This window comes from Brienomyrus brachyistius, chromosome 22, assembly GCF_023856365.1.
Source record: "Brienomyrus brachyistius isolate T26 chromosome 22, BBRACH_0.4, whole genome shotgun sequence".
Lineage (NCBI taxonomy): Eukaryota > Metazoa > Chordata > Actinopteri > Osteoglossiformes > Mormyridae > Brienomyrus > Brienomyrus brachyistius.
The window spans coordinates 887,819-905,440 of NC_064554.1; the positions used below are offsets into that span (position 1 = coordinate 887,819).

At 45.3% G+C, this 17,622-nt stretch overlaps 1 long non-coding RNA gene across 7 annotated transcripts in view; it reads left to right on the plus strand.

Annotated features, from left to right (window-relative positions):
* Positions 1-17,622, plus strand: part of LOC125717879 (uncharacterized) — a 46,306-nt gene that overhangs the window by 18,341 nt on the left and 10,343 nt on the right. For 4 of the 7 annotated variants that reach the window (XR_007384665.1, XR_007384664.1, XR_007384666.1 and 1 more), the window contains 2 exons: positions 10,945-11,110; positions 13,974-14,099. This is a non-coding gene — a long non-coding RNA (uncharacterized LOC125717879). Of the gene's footprint in view, positions 1-10,944; positions 11,111-11,208; positions 11,300-13,973; positions 14,100-17,622 lie in introns of all 7 variants that reach the window. The other 3 variants (XR_007384667.1, XR_007384661.1, XR_007384663.1) reach the window with 2 other exon arrangements.

Here is a 17,622-nt window from a genome sequence, read left to right on the forward strand (position 1 = left end):
TTAGTGTGTATGATGTGATGAATGCCTTTGACAATGGGGCAGCTCTTGTATCATCCCTAGCTCAGTGGAAATAGTGTTCATTTGGGGCTGGGGGGGGCCTGGACCGAATAGATATAGATATGTTATCTTGCCGGATGAATTGTTAAATCAACTCGGTAGCACACACACCTTTGTGGGGAGACTCTGTTCATTTTTATGGGGGAAAACTCTAATCCCAACAAGATGACCTTCACCTCTACCCAGCCTTAAGTAACCAAATTAAATATGAGACTTATGGCATTTTTAGTTTTTTGATTTCATTCACAGATCTTTGTGGGGACCTGAAACATGGTCCCCACAATGTCAAAATAACAGGCTTTTACCACATTGTGGAGGCCATTTGATCCCTACAATGTAAAATAAACATAATCCGCACACACAAACACATACACACACAAAACCGGTGCAAACGGGTAGATTATAGGCCTTTAATGGAGACTTGCTGACTAAACAAGACAGGATTAAGGTTGGGAAACAACACACCTTTCATCTCTGCAAACCGCAGAGGGCTGAGACATCGGGCAAGATGGGAGACTGGGAAGGGGGTGGTGCAAAAATTGCATGCCTAGGCACTGTGTCAGGTGACGCCCCCCCCGATACATCCAGATGGTTCCCGCACCTTCCATAACTGCTGTCTTCAAACATCACAGATATGCAACAGCATTGTTCATCCTACCTGTTCCCTTTCATCATCAAAACTTCTGCTCAACAGCATGTAGGAGAACATCACTAAAATAGGTATATTAACATGTACCAAATGAGGCTGAAGGCTTTGTGTTTTTATGTCCATGAAGAAACAGGGATTTATGCACAGTTCTCTTAGGGAGGGGGGTTGTCTCTCAGAGAAATTAAAATTTGACCAAATTGGGAACATGAAACAAAAGTCAAATGTGAGACGACACGAGCAAGGTGAAATCCATCTGCCTGTACTTGTGCATGATAAGTTTTTACAGGTCAAATATCTCCTTAATCATAGGCCTACCTAGTGAAGGGCATGTGAATTTTCTCCCACAATCCACCCAAATACTGGTGCTGCATTAAGATAAAACTCAGGAGTCTTAGAAGGGAGTCTCTATTCTTTCCCAACAAAATGACCTTGAGATATGTAGGGAGGTTTTGCTTAAATTGAAAGGGGGACAATGGTAAGTTGTCGCACTCCTCGGCTGCTTGCTCAGAACCCATCATCAGCGCTTGCCAAATTCCAGCGCTGTTATGCCCGTGTGCATTTATCGCAGTTTATAAGCCTTCCTGTAAATCTTTAAACAGCCTTGACTGCGCGCCAGTAGACTCGCCTTTACCTGCCCAGGTGTGCAGTCTGAAGTGTGTGGCCCCAGAGACTTGAACAGTACCAATGGGTTCCCACCAGCTAAGTCCAAACCGACTACAAATACCAAAGGCCTGGGTAGCTTCGGGCTAGGATGTTGGAAGATCCCATATATGAGAACATGGTGCTGTGCATGTCTCTATTTCTGGGTAACTCTTGGCACCTGCAGATTGGGTGATGTGTGGGGGTGGATGTGAGATTTGGGATTGAACTTGCAAATGCAGATCCTCAAATTGCATCTGAGAGTCTTGTAGCTGGTTAAAGGCGAACGCGGTGGCAAGACGTGGAATGACTGAGTGAAATGGCATCTGTAATCTGATACTCTCTCATGTGTCTCCCAAGAGACAACACCTATGGGAAGTATGTCCCCTTTTGCTGAACCTTATGGTTTTGCAGCCGTCTCCTGGGTCAGGTGTAACATGATTGCCGCAACAGCACTCTAATGTACGCCAGTAAAAAGGTCTACTTAAGTGGCATCGAAACTACCTTGAGCAAGAACTTGTGACCAAGAAGCTTATGCTCATTCTAAGCTGGTCACATGGTGCGGTAAAAAGGATGAATAAAAGCACGAGCAATATAGCTGTGAGTGAGGAATTTAGTTTGTTTGTTTCACTGATGAACCCATGTAAGCATGGCGTTTTGTCCTAGATAAGGGCATATACTTTTGCCAAGTGTTGTCACTCTACAAATAAATAGACATACCTTTTATCTGAGCTAAACACAAAGCCATGTGACCCAACGACACCCTGGTGACCAAGCTTGATAGTTCTGTGATTCACCGCTGAGGAAGTTTCTGTTCTCATCTCGCTTGAGCTAAACTCTTGGCATGTTTTGAAAGGGCTGGTCTTCATTTTTATGTCTTCGGCTCACTAGTTTCCGGCGACAGCCTGGCCGTGGGCCATGTTTATTTTGACTGTCGTGGCCTCCTGGTTCCTCTCTGCCTACACCCGGCTGACACACAGCAGTCAGTCAGCTAATCGTTGTCGATTTATTTTGATTATACAACAACCATATCTCTGTACATAATACTTATCATGATACTGGTGATTGTCAGTGGGGTCTGGTCTGACTTGCCGGCCTCCCATACCTAGTTTGGCTGGTTCCACTGTGATTAAGCTATTTCCTCTCCTGGTGACCCAAGGCGGCCTTTCTGACAACCAGCCAATAAAAATGGTGCCTGTCACATATTTGCTGTGCTTGACTTTATTTGCACTGTCTTTTTGACTTTTATCCTTGGAATGGGATATCATTCTGTTTTAAGGGTTGACATCTTTAGAAACCAAGCCCGTTCCTTTGATTTGCTTTCCCAGTGGGGCAACCCAACCTTTATCCTGAGAATTCACTGTACTGTTTCATTCTTCTGGTATGAAAAAAATACATAAAGAAGCAGCAAAGTATTTGCGAATCTTCAAGAAAATGTCACCATGCTTTTGAGAGGGGAAGTATGAAGAGAATGGAGTTGTAATGAGGCCGATTTGACTAATCGTTTGTGAATAGATGTTGATGAACTGATAGCCTGTTTGCCCTGCAGCGGCACAGCGGCTGTCGGGACATGCGGGGGCCCCCCGTGCATGGCGGTGGCTACGTGACAAGCATGATGATAGGCTGCTGCAGGTGAGGGCATGACTGCAGAGAGCCCGCAGACATGTGCCTGCCCTACCTTAGCCTCCTGCCTGAGAACGATGCCACCCCTAGCAGATGCTTCCCGAGGCTGACAAACGGCTGTCGGGGGTGGTGAGGCGGGTGTGTATCCACGTGGGCGACGGCGCCATTGGGGCTGGTTGCCGTGGAAAATCACTGGCGAGACGAATGGGACCTTAGGTAGCGATTAGCCCTGGTCGTTTTGATCTGCGGTCCTCTGCACCCTGGCTGACACAATGAGTGTCTTCTATGAGTGTCTTCCATGAGTATACAGATACCGCTACATTCAAGTGTGTGGCATAGGCAATTTGAAAGTGTGTATTTTCTACTCGGAGTACTTGGGCTGCGCTGTTCATTCTCAGGGAAGTTGTCCAGACAGGCCCTTTAAAAGCAAAAAAAACAACACAGGCAATTAATTTATCTGTGAAGGTGAGAACTGCAGGATAGGCAGATGTAAGCATAGATTCAGCCTTATTCCTGTGCGCTTGCCCACAAAAGCGCACACACACACACACACACACACATGCCCATGCATGGCAGAACCGCAGAGCACAAGGCATCAGTGTTGCGGGGTAATGAAGAACAATCTCCTCGGAAGGGAAGAGAGCACTGTGGTGAGAAGACAGACACTTGAAAAGTCTCAGGAGGGCTTTTGTAGCAATGTTGCTAACGCACCACATTCCACAGTGGGCTGACTACACTGCCTGTGCCAATGCAGCTGTCTCCCACCCCCTAACCCCCAACCACCTACCAGAAGCGCAGACTCCAGCTGCGCCAGGCCGAGCAAAAGAACCCCTTTGTGGCTCTGTTGACGGCCTCCCGCTCCCGGCAAGCTGGTTAGACGGTGTTTCATCATTCAGCAGCAACCGGCCGTACAAAATCACTACAGGCTAGCAGTGTGAGCAGTGAGCTACATCTGCAACTACATCCCCTTCAAAGAAGTCAGCTTTTCGGGGTCCACAGGGCTGAACTGAATAGCTTGGAGTCTGAAATCTAGTTGAGTTGCGGCAAAGGGAAAACTGCAACTTGTGGATTCCGGAACATGTTGTGTCAGGCATGTTGTTCATTCTGAGGAGCATGGTGATGGCAGGATTTTGCATCATGTTCCCCAGACATGACAGGAACCAGAGGACTACCAATCAGACAACTACTCAAGAATCATGTTTATAAAGTGCAGAGGGCTTGCTAGCTATTGTTCTGTTGTATAACGGCAGTTGGCAGTAATTCAGGCTCTGTATTATTATTGTACTTAGTGATTTGCTTGTACTTTCACACACGTCCCTTTTGCTGAATTAATTCCAGGTTTTCAATGTCCTTCTTTGGCCATGGGCACCCATGTTGGGGGTGTATGCTTCACTCAGTCTATCTCATTCCTTTGGGATGTCCGAAGAAGAGAGCACCTCTCAATTGCCTTTCCAGTGTCACAATGAGAGGAATAGTGGAAAGTGGTGAAATGTGTTTGGGAATGTGGATGGACAGTGTTTCCTGCTTTTCAGGGAAGTGCTCTTAGAAATGAATTCCTATACTTGGGCGTAGGCAAACCCCACTGATGCCTCTTTGGGCATCTCTGTGTTACTGGTGAGACTGTTTGAATGCTGTTGGAATTTAGTCTGAAGAGATCGAAAAAGAAATGTTGATGTTGCTATAATTTTTTTATATAGGCTTCATTTTTAAAAAAATATTTACAAGCCACTATGGCTTTTCTATATCCTTGGACACGTAACGATGCTTCTGGTTAGCTGAGCATTCTCTAGTACTGACGAAATCTATTAGATTTGGATTAGAAGGTCGAATGCCACCACCCTCTAATTCTTTCAATTCTTTTTAATGACCTTTTTTACCTCCTTGAATACCACCTGCTTGTTGCTCTGGAAACTATCCATCACAAGGTAACAACAGTTCTGACCGTGAACGAGTTCAGCAGAAAGTTGCTGGTGTACTGCTATGCGAGAAATACGTGGGAGGTACAGAAGAAAGAGTTTGGACTAAAACAAGAAGCTTAGGCCGTGTTATGTAAGCACAGTATAACCGAAAAACCAGTGGGTTACCACGCTGCGGCAAATCTCTGTCGCTGCTGGCGCTGTGATAATCGCAGCCCTGCGACCAATCAGAATGCAAAGAAGCAGTGTTGAGTAATTTTTACACTTGCATATGCCTTCTCACATAATCTCACCATACATCAATTAGTAATTCCGAAATCAATGACCTGCATCCTTCAGGCTCTGGAACTGGAATGAGGCAAGGACGGTTTAAGATGGCTTCCCGAATCTGGCGTTTCTCGGGGTAGAAGCTCCATGCCAGCCAGCAGTGAGCTGGACCCTGTTTCAGGATCCCCAGATAGCCACTGGTATATCTACGTATCGTGATGGTGAGGGCCGCGGAAAGAAGCTTGCTTTCCATGACTGCCGTCCCGAACACTTATAAGAAGGGACCCACAATGCAATGGACAGTCCTGCTGAGCAACCTTTAACATCATCCCATCACAAGATTCTTTTCATCTGATGTATATAGATTCCTCCAGGCTCCCTCCCCCCCAGGCTAAGACCGTGACATTCTGCTTGTAAAACTTTCCTGCTTTTATTTTTGTTATCGTAACGCATAACATTGAATCACTGAATCAAAGAAAGCATCCTCAGTCTGGGAAACCACATTTCTGATTTGAATGGTGGCCTGTATGTTGATTATTTGCATATAATTCATTTATTCAGTTTCATTTCTTTTTGACGGAGTCATAACTTGTCCTGAGTTGTATCTTCATCGACTGAAAGTGATCATGTGGGCTACAGTCCTAAGCATCCTTGAAAGGCAAGCAGTTATGGATTTGGAGACAGGTTGTGCCACATCAGGACCATAATGTGCATGGGAATGCTTTTCAGTGAATTTTCCGTAAAAATATGGACATTTATTTTCTCCTGTAGTTGCAGGTAGCAGATTTCGCACAATCCCTAGAAATTCCATCCCTCCATATTTTGTAATTGCTTCTGCTATTAAAGGTCACGGGGGGTCTGTAGCCTATCCCTGGTGCTGTGTTTAAGTCATACGTGTAAGAGTTAAACAATTCAAAGGTTTACAGTTCACCCTTCTGCATCACGACTTTCCCCATTGTGGTTTCGATGTATTGGGATTTATTTTTGGGAATTTTTGGGAGTTTTGCGAAAGCTACAGATGACACACAAAAAGTTTACTACCTTATATATGCTTAAAATATAGGTATAGTGCTGTTTGGAAGATGCTAGGCGTGTTTATGGTAACCTCTCATGCGATACCTCGCAGTGGCCTTGCAGCTCACGCGTTTCTCTCACGTGTGTTTTTGTGCTGTTTCAGTGCCCTTAACTGTACTAAAATGCAAAACGCTTGCTTTTTGACGTTCAAAAATTCTTATACGTTTTTATTTTTTTCCGAGGTGTGTGTTCCCTTAACCCCCGCCATGTGGAAGGGTTGGCTGTAGTCTGCATATACTTCCAGATACATGTGCAGTTTCCTGTTTTACATGGCATGCATCAGGTTTTGATAGTAAAAATAGAAGCAGATAGGATAGAAGAATGTCGACATCGATGGCAAAAGCTGCTCTCACCATGTCGGGTGAACTCAGGTGTGCACCTGACCCAGACATGGACGCGGTGTGTAAACGAGGGACGTGACAAGATTAGGCTTATGCAGCTGTGTGTGTCCAAACATCCTACTGTTGCAGGGGGGAGGGGTGCTTATATTTCACAATCACCGGAACAATAAATGTAAGAAACTGGATGATGGAGAGACATGGAAAGTAATCCAGGAATGAATGTGGGTGGTGCCTAAAAATAGACCGAGAAGCAAAACAAGGTAGACACTTCAGCTGTGGTGACAAAGGGCGATAATGCTCGGATATATCTCATTACAACTGGAATAAACCAGTTTGCATTTTTGTTTGTTTTTTGTTTGCCTTTGCCAAGGATTCATTAATGAAGTGCTTTTATCTTGGCATCTGCTTGGTGACCATGCCAGGCTGTGACCAGAGGGCCTCGGGCACCTGTGCCATCCCAGCCTTCTGTAGCTCATGTCCAGGTGTGTCTAAGTTTCTGACTCTCAGCACCGCAGAGGGGGAATGGATTTGCTGGAACGTGGGGTGTCCTGGGGTCCTTCTTGAAACTGGAAGGGCGGGGGGGGGGGGGGGGTTGCGGGGGGGGGGGGCTTGAATTGGGGGACAGGGATTGGATATGGCTGAGTGACATGACTGCAAAAGATTTTAGTGAAGGTCCAGTGGGGAAACCTCACCAAGTTTGTATAAGTTAAAAGTATCTTACCTGTTAATTTATTTTCTCACCTGAAAAGAATTTGAATTTAGTTCATTTAAGCGGTGTAGCTAGATATTGAAGACTTCAAATATACGGCGCCCTCAAATGATGAAAAATTGAGAAAATGTACGTAGAATTCAAGTACGTAATAGTGTATCATATAGCTTGTGTAATATTTACAGAAAGCCATTGTTCTGAAGAGGAAAGGTTGTCGTGAAAAACATTCCTGTTGATGGCAGGTTGCACTGCCTTTAAGCAATCACACGGTTTCCAGACGTTCTCTAACCCCAGTTCCAGGTATGAGACCAGGCGAAAGTATTCAGTAATACAAATATGGCTTCATTATGTTGAACAGGACATTTGCATTCAGATGTAAGCAGGGATGGGTGTGAAGATGTTACGTATACACACACAATTATTGCATGAAGTCAGCCACTTCATGGTCCTCAGAAATTCTCCTATGTCAAGAAAGTTTCCTGGAGATTTTTGGTTATCGATAGTGGAGCGTTTGCACCTCAGGAGAGCAAGAAATTTGATCGACTGTAGACAGGCTTATCTGTCGAGTGCAGAAATGAAGGGCCGGTGATTGAAGCACTTCCTGATTGCGCGACATGTCCTTTTTCTAACAGTTGATTGCATGAAATGTGAACTCGATAGGGATGTATGTCTCCGGTGGAGGAAAGTAGAATGCCCTTAATCCTTGGGTGGTGGTGGCATTCTGTCCTGGTTTTACTGGTTTCACACCTCGACATTTTTTGGACTGTCTCCTCCCAGCTGGGATGACGAAGCGGGAGGAACGTGACACACATGAAACGACTAAAGTTTTTCTTTTTTTTTTATAGTGAGTAGAAGTAAACAACTTCACAGATGCGAACACTGCTATCAGAATGAATTTAAGAATAAATCAATGTAATGTGTGTAGTAAGAAAATCACACAGAAACACTTGCTTTCTTGAAGAACGCCAAGTGAATATGCCTACTCTATAAATGTAGATTACTGTCAAAACCATGAAGGATTTACTGGATTACTTGATGGATGGGTGCTGTAAAAATCTAGAAAAACAAAAGCCGGACTGATTTCCAAGGAAACTGTTTTGTTCTTTTAAGAGTGACTGAAATAAAAGTCTGGGATAGCCTTTTCATGGCACAAAATAATATAATGGACCAGTTTGGGATCCTTCACTGGTATTTAGTTGATGCACATCTTCTCTGAAAGTGTCTAGTGGCTTGAAGGTCACTTAAATAAGATTAGAAAATATTTCTTCTGATATTGCTACACAGTTCCTGTCACTGTAACTCTCTGTATTAGTCTTTCCCAATCCAATCTTTGGGGTCCCGTGGACGGTCCTCGTTTTTGCACTTCCAGATGGAGCAAAAACGTGGACTGTCTGTGGGTCCCTGAGGACCAGGTTGGGAAATGCTGCTCTATATTAAAATATAGTATGTGTAGTAAACACATTCAGAGGTGTCTGCTTGTGCAGCTTCCATCTATCACACAAAGCCTTTTTATTCTATAGTGTTTTTTTAAGTTAATTATGTGTGATTTTAATGCTTTACAATCACATGCTCTGAAAATCTGCCCGACCACAGCTCTTTTTCTCTCTTTTCCCCGTTACTCTGTTCCCTTAGCTGCTGTGTTAATGATGGACTGTTTTATTTAATTGGTGTGTGGAAAAACGCATGCTTACGCCACGTCAATTACAAGTCGCTTAATACACCCAGTGCCATAATGTTGTGGCGTGTTAATCGCTAATCTGAAAGGTTTCCAAACATCTGTTTTTGCTTTTAGCGACCGTGTCGATTTCCATCTTGTTAATGTACGTTTGTGGTATTTTCAGCTGATCAGATTAGTATTATAGGCCCTAGGCCTCTGAAGGACTGATCTCTCGCCCGGTGGACTGCATGGCTAAAACCATGCCATACAGAATAGGCCTTATTTTTACACCTATTTTTGGGCTTGTGTTGTACTCAGTTGTTGTCACCATATGACTTCAAAATGTGGCAACCCCAGGCACATGAACCTCTGTCGTTTTCTGGAGCTGAGAGGGAGCAAAAATGTGGACTGTCTGGGGGTCCATGAGGATTCAGTTGAGAAACACTGATGGTACATTATCATGATTCATAATGTCTTCTCAGGAAATAAGTATTTAAGTGATGTATAGGTACGGAGACGTTGCTTTGGAATTGTGTGATATGCAACTCGGCACATATAAGAGATATGTTTTGTATACAGTTAGTGGTCATTCAGGATGACAGAGGCTATGGTTTCAATTCATGGTCTTATCGTAATTTCAAGTGGTTCCTGCTGCCAAACGAAGTCTGATTTCAATCTGTCTAGGGCACCATAAATGTTTCCTGAATTGCCTGTGCAAAATGAAACGCATCTTTGATTCATTATCAGTGATAGGGAGTCTGCAGCCTGATTCACGGCTTGTGTCTTTTTAGGATGATCTAGAGCCACTGCTGGCAGTGGGAAGCATGGCAGTTGGTGAACTAGAAATGTGAAGGGATAATCCCGCAGAATTTTGCGGCTTCAGTATGATATTAGGTTATATAGATAGAAAAGCTAAGCTAATCAATTCTCTCAGAATAATGTGGTCTTTAATGGTGGCCAAAGCTCACCTGGATTTGCTCATGGAAAGCTTTCTATAGTCCCCTACACAGTCCACATTTTTGCTCCCTCACAACTCCCTGCCAGACAGTCCACATTTCTGCTCTACTGGAAAGTGGGTGGGAGTGACCAAAATCATTTACTGTCTAGGGGTCCTTGAGGATCTGGTTGTTAAACACTACTGTAGATGGTGCTATTGACTGATAGAATGCCTCTGGTTCTTTTACTCATTATTTCTTGCCTGCTTCTCCCATTCTCACTCTTGTCCCTCTGCTATCTGCCTCAGTTTTATTTTTTATATTTAAGACTGCTGTCTTAGGTCTCAGAAACCCATCTGTAAGCATTTTTGTTGTGTTCTTACTATGCTTCTCTGCTTTTTCGGGCTGAAATGGGGAAAGCATTTCCTCTGGCTTTGTCCAAAAGTCGACAGAACTCTGTTAGAATCCCAAGTATGTGTGTAAATCTTGGATGCTCTAAGATTTTCTCTGAATTAGCAGACATGCTTTTTCAATGGACGAGATCAGTTGAACTTCCCAGCTGGTTTGCAAATGTTGCTTTGGGTTTCCGTGTCTATCATTCTCCCATCGTTGTTTGCAAAGCTAAGCCAGAAGTGAGTGAAGGTGATTGATGTCTTGCATATAATCCCAAGGCATATGATGTGTGCGGGTTGATTTGTTGAAAGGTTGGGGGAACTTTAGAGGTGACTGGACTCTGAGAATTCTGAGAATTTTTCCCTATCTTCAGTCAGATGTGAATGGTCATACTTTACGGTTCTGACACACGTGTGTAACATCTCTTTTTGCGAGTCCTCTGCGGTTGCCTCACCTGTGACTCATACAACCATCGTTGCCCCTGGATGTTTATCTAGGGGATGGGACACATATGCCCAAGTGTTGTGTAAGAATGATGAGAGGTGCTCACTTAAAAATTATAAATAAAAGCAAAATAGAGGCAGAATAAAGAGGTCCCCATGGCGACGCATGATTCGCCAGCTGTTTCACGGCGGTTGGAAGGCTGCAATTAGTGACATCATCTGTGTTGATTGTCTGTTTTAGTTACAAGCCAAGGAGGTGTGTGATTGGACACTTAAAGTCAGCCTCCAGCCATGACCAAACAAAGTCGACCCTGCAGGCAGCGCCTTGCAACCCACCAGTCCGGAAAACCCGTTTTCCTGGCAGGGAATGCTGGCCATCCCGAGACCCGGAATACCACCATCCAACTGTATGTTGATCTCTCCACACCTGGTTCAGTTCTCCTTTCAACAGCAGGATTGTGTGAAAGTGTACAAAAAAGTTAAGAAATTTTCTTTCATTTAATAGGCACTTTAAAATAATTAGGGATCTTGGCGGTGGATGTGATAACAGTCTCGGATTGTTGGGCAGAAGCATTTTCCAACTGATCTTCAAAAAGGTATTTTCATAGAAATCTACTGTTGTTAGACTGCAAACTGTGTGGTGCCATTGAAGGACCCTTAGTTATACTGGAGACACGACGTCGTGTGTATCTAAGGTTCCCTGCAGTACCAAGAACTGGGTGCTAACTGGTCCAAATTATTTAAAAATACTTAATTGAATCATTGAAGTGTACCGTCGTTTTTATGATTACACATTAGGCAAATGCCAGGGATTGGGAAGAAAGCTGGATTTGTAAACCACAAAGTAAAATACAAGTTTGACTGCTACTCCAAGAAATATATGGACCTTCCTGTAAAGTCCCCCCCGCCATCTTTGTGTGGATTGTTCCTTAACATATTGCCCATCAATTACTGAGAGGTTTTGCTGCCTCAGAAAGCAACTTTAACTTAAGTGGGGAAAAAGCTGTTTTGTGAACGTGAAACTGAACTGAGATGACAGGAGGCTTGTGAGAGACTGATACATTTTTCTCCTGGTCTCTCTGGATCACATCACCAGTGAATAAGACATGAATATGTTATAATGAGGTGCCCAGTGTATTGGTGTCTCCTTCACGGCTGTATAAGATCTGTAGGGAGACTTTGACAAGAGTGGAAATGAGGCCTTGCTGTAACAGCAACAGTGACCTGGTTCCTCTGCACACATCACATCCTGTATGTCTCGCACTCATTCAGTTGAAAGTATATTATTTAAATATTGTTATTTGGCCTAGCTAAATAATAAGAGCTGTGCTGCTCATCTTACAAGGCATGCTGGAGCTACTTCTGACATGGTCTTCCTCCCATTCTTAGTATCACTAGTGTGTGAGTGCGTACATGTGACGGGTCATACTCTCGGCCAGTCGAAGGCTTTCTCAACCTGTGGAACGGGGTGACTGGGTCTCTACTTCCTCTATCGTCCTGTGCTTGGAGTATGGATAAGGCAGCTTCCCTCTCAAAGTTTTGCACCTTATCACGTGTGACGTACAATGTTCCGGCAACTTCGTGCATAGGTGGAGGAGGAATTGCCACTAAATTCTATTTGAGGATGTTTTCTAAAAACAGGCGCGACAGATACCCTGAATTCTCACGGTAACACCAATTTGAGGAACAACACTTTGTTTTTGGAACTTGTTATTGCGAGTTTTTTTTTTCCCAGGAAGAGAAAGTGAGAGATGGGGGCTGTTTCTCATTGCCAGGAAATGAAAATGAAAATTGCAAGGAAATTCGACAAGCAGCTCTTAAAATATTATTCTGTAATCTTTCTGAGAAAGATGGTTTGAGGTAAACCAACTGTTTGGATGGTCCGTCTAATGACAAATTAGTTCATGACATTTAGTTGAAATATTTTCCCGATATATGATTTCTTTAAACGTGGTTTCGAGAAAATGGTAGGATTACCTATCCATTGTCGCAATTCTTGATCTTCTGGAGTAGACTGCCCATCAATGTTTAGCTTACTATGAATTCTGGGAAGGGGAAGTCTCTTCTACAGTCCTGGCTGCATCAGAATTGCTGAGCATTTGCTGCTGTTGTTGCTGGCCTGGGGAACTTGTTTAAATGACACATTAGCCATTAGTGGGCACCTCCTCGTAAAAAGCACAGAATCTGTAGGATGTTACCAGAAACTTGCCATACAGAAACAGTACATCCAGTACATTACCCGGGACAGGAGAGTCACTGGAGATTTATGAAAAGTGGGGTGGGGCAGGGGTTGGTCTTCACGAGGGGGGCAGTGGCAATGGTAAAATTTGTCGACTGGGGGATGGAGCAGTGGTGACGATTAAGCAGCCCTAGCCACGAGGGAGTCTGGATTCCAATCACACAATGTGGCCTTGAGTAACATATTTTTAAAAAATCAATTTAAGTAAACTGCAATATAAAATTATAATATAGAATTATTTTTAACAGTCCTGGTGTTAGTCTCAGTTGCATGAAAACATCATTATGTCTTGAGGCATAGCGCATGCAGCGAGTCTGTGACCTTTGACCCCTGTCAGTATGGGTCCTGCCCTATTATTCCCTCTCTGCTTGCACTCGAGTGCTGGCAGACCATGAAATAAGCTCTGGGGGGGGTGAATCTGCGAGAATCCACACCATAAATATATGTGCTGCAGCAGTCGAAGCCAGTTCCTAACATGTATCCTAAGAAGTACTTTGGGCCTTTGCTGGCTTTGGTGTCGAAAGATATGTAGCCTAATGTCAAAGGCGTCCCTCCTCCCTCTGTGACTTTAATCGCTGCCCAAGGAGGTGTCCTGTTTTGATCTGTCGGCCTCGTTGACTTGGCCATGCTTCATGTTTGCCAACTCGTTTGAGAGCCGGATACAGAGATAAATCGTTAACTACAGCACGGTCAGCCTGTGCTCCAGATCTCCGGCTGTCGCTGTTGACTGATCGCCATAGCAATGAACTGGGAATTTGCCCCCACCATCACCACCAATCCTGATTGCTACTGGTCAACACTGAGCGCACCACCCCCCACCCCCCCCCCCCTCTGCTGTCAAATAAAATGTAGTCAAGCACCAATGGTTTTTCAGCTACTGGATCACATGACAAGTGTTATGGGATTTACCACAAGTTGAGAGGTTTTTCTTTAATGGAGGCCTGAAACCTTAAAGGGCTGGGCAATTTTAACAATTAGAGAATGAGTGCAGATTCCCAGGACATTTTTAATCTGTTGCTTTTATTTTTCAGGCTCTTCAGGCTCTTGGAAGGCATCCGTCTTCATGTATTGCTTTGGATCTCCTGAAAGTCCAGCCGGCTGGCATGGAGGGCGATGCGCTCGATGTGGCGAAGGGGGCAAGACGCCCAGCAAAACCAGTAAGTCGAGTCTGAGCCTTCCCAGACAAGGCCGGGTCAGATGACTGCAAAGCTGTTGGCTCAGGGCAGAGCTGCGTTTGGCACACCTGTTTCCATCTGTCCACCTGGCTCCTCCCATTTCTCCAAAGAGCCTGGGCACATATTTACTGTATCGCCGTCTCCAGTGCTGGTATGACTGGTGCTACATTTTGTTTTCGTTTGTGTGTGTGTGTGTGTGTGTGTGTGTGTGTGTGTGTGTGAGAGAGAGAGAGAGAGTTGAAGCAGAGAAGCTAGGTGTTTTCTGTTTTTTTGCCCCGTCAGCCTTTAAATAGTCGGTAATTCCAGCTATATATGTAGTCAAGTGGACGAGGGCAGATGTGCACTGATTCAGCTTTAAAATGTCAGTGCAGCTCTGATCTGGGTGTTAAATTTCTGATGAAAATCACTGCCTGCACAAGTCTGAGAATTCGGGGGTTTTTTTTGTATAAATGCTTCACTTATGGTGAACTCCTAGTACAAGCAGGATAAGCCTCTTGCCGTTTCCCTTCACTCTAGACATGACTGCCAACCTGTCTATTATAAACAAGCTCTGATATGGAGGGGGGGGGTGTCCTAGCAGGAACTTCCCGTTTCAGGGGCCAACAGGATGTCATCATTTATCACGAGCCAATGAAAGTGTGGACAGGCATTTCGGTCCTGCCAGGTCTTGTTTTGCAATAGTGCAGTGAATTCTGATTGATCTTTGCCCTTCTCCTGTATTTTCATTTGGAATCACTGTTCCTCATTAGAAGCTTTGGACTGAAGTTTCGTTCCATCTGTGTTATAAGTGTTATTGTCTTTCAGTGGGTATATTGTATTAGCGAGTGCCTGTGTGTTTATGTGTATTTCTTTGTGTGTGTGTATGGGAGAGGGGGAGAGAGAGCTCTACCCTCCCATGTCACCATCTGGGTGGCCCTCCGGGGTTGACTGTAATCCTCAGTCAAGCCGGGGCCCAATGGGGACTTGTGCCCTGGGGCGTGACCCAACAACCACATCCATACATCTTACGTTACACTGGTTCTCCTCACAGTGATTATTGTTGCCCACCTGACATGCAGCATTTTCTTGGGGGAGGGGGGTTTCTTACATAAGCTTTAATATTAACGTATTAATGTTAATGGTATAAAGCACCTTTTGTCTGTGTGTGTGTCTGTGTGTAGTGCTGTCTGTATAAGCTGATTATACAGTTCCTGAAAGCTTGTCTGATCTTGTCATGTTAACTTTCATAGCCAGCAGTGGGCTGTCTGGAGGTGTTTTTATTAAATGCGTACCTCGGGGGGGGGGGGGGGTGCCATGCAGCAGGGGTTAGCGCACTGCCACGTCTTCCCCATTCGACGTGGTCGTCCCTCCCGCTCTCCCCGCAGAAATCAAAGCTGCACCGAACGCGGCGGGCTGCTCCAGGGGTGAGCCACAGCTCTGGCGCCGTCGGCTGGGTCCCGCAAACCCTTTTATCTGCACACAATTGAGTGGCAGTGTCCGGACCTCCGCTGGGGCTCAGTGGCACGGCTCGAGGGCCACTCACGGTAATGACCGCGCTAATGTTTGTTTGTCCGTGCCGCTCGTATTGAAGAATAGAAAAACAGCGGCAGGTACGTGGCACGGGGGGGCAAGGCACACGGGCATAAATGTAAAGATTAAAGGCCTCGGCGAGTCTCAGCGCTCGCTCCATCCTGAATGACTCATCCCTGATGGACATACTTGTACATAAAGCTGGCGGCCCCGGCCAATCAGGAGACAGGGCTCTACCATAAAACACACAAATGCTATTCGTCTTTGTTTTCCATGATCACAGGATTCCTTTCCCTACATTTTTATGCTGCTTTTATTTTGCCAAGTGCAATTTATGCTAAAACACAGGTGGTCCGATCCCGGCTGGCCAGCCGTGCTTCTGTTTAATCTGGGCCTCTGGCTTCGACTTTGCCTGTCTGCGGCTCTCAGATGAATGTCATCCTGTAGGATGAGATTGGGGGGACTTGGGGGGGGGGGGGGGGGAGCACACGGTGTGGGCAGATTAAAACGGGCTACTTTGTTTCAGCAGCCCTGACTCATATCCCCAGATGGCTTTGTGTGTGCTCATCGGGGGCCTGTGTGTCCCCACCACCCTGCAGATAATGCACTCTGAAGGCGCACTTTTCTGGCGATGGGGCAAAGGACGAGGGCTGTGATGGTAGGGGGGAGGGGGGCAGAGACAAAAAAACATGGTTCAGCACTTTTCTGCCACACCAGGAGCGCCCCCGCTGGCAGGAAGAAGGTCTTCACTGGAGCCGATGCTTAAAGCTCCGCCGCTTTAAGGCGAAGCGGAGCATGCCACCTTGTGTCACCCGGGGCGAGTCGGGGAGAGTGAGACGGAAAGACACTGTTTCCAGCATTTTCTTTGGAACCGCCTTAATGTATAGGTGGATGGCTTCAGGCCTTTTGTCTCCGTTAATGTCCGTCATGTCTCCTCTTTCCATGCTGTGATCTTTTTCTTTTTACTTTGACGTGGAATTTGCACCAACTATGCAACCAGAGGTCGAAGATGATGAGTCGAAGTGTACGATTTTTGGCTGTTGCGTAATCATGTCTTTCGTGAAGCATAACAATTATTTTTCTTTCGGGGTAAAATGTTGTTCAGAGAATTGAAGGCACTTTATTTTTCAGTTTTTTTATTGGATCTGACCACTTTCTGAATAATAAACATTGTTATTTCCAACAGGAGGCCGGTTTTGCATGCTTACAGCCCAGTGTTCCGTGCCTAGTTTGGTGTGGGTCTGCTCCTTTTCACAATTCCTCCCACCCTTGTACCGAAGGCCCTGGTTGTGGGGTCACATCCTTCTGTCTGTCCTCCTGTTTTGCTCCTTTGAACTCAGAGGGTGGGAGCTCTGATGTCATCCAATAACAGAGTGCCTTCTAACCTTATCAGAGCACTGCTCTCTCATCTCAAACAAGCTGCACTGCTAAAGAAATACGGCTAAGCATTTTGGCAGCAGTGTGTCTCAGTGGATTAGGTCACTGTTCTCGTAACCGGAAGTTTGTGGGTTCAAATCCCGGCCTCAACAGAATAAACACACCTCCATTGAGCCCATAACCCCTCAATGCTCTGGTGATGCTGGGTAAATGTCTGATGCTGTGCATGGCCCCCAAGCTTTGCTCATGACTGTGCATATATGGGTGCGGGTCAACAGAGAGCAAAGTGCAATATGGGAAAAACATTCCCTTGTATTAGTCTCTGTCGATGGGCACCGTTGAGCTAGTTAACACAAAGCCTGTGACTTTGTACCCTTTTCAAATACATAACCTTGCATAGCTGCTTTTAATTGAGACATTAAACTTCTGATCAGTCATGGTGAGGCAGCGGGAATGCAGAAGGACATGCAAGGGAGGGGGGAAGTTTTAGTGTTTTCTTTTGCCCTGGACGGGATGCCGGATCACCCTGCTGAGAGCCGGCATCACGGAAAATGCGAGCTTCAGGCTGCCCGTGACCGTTGTGTCAAATCTCGGTCTTCTCCCTCGCCACTATAGTGAA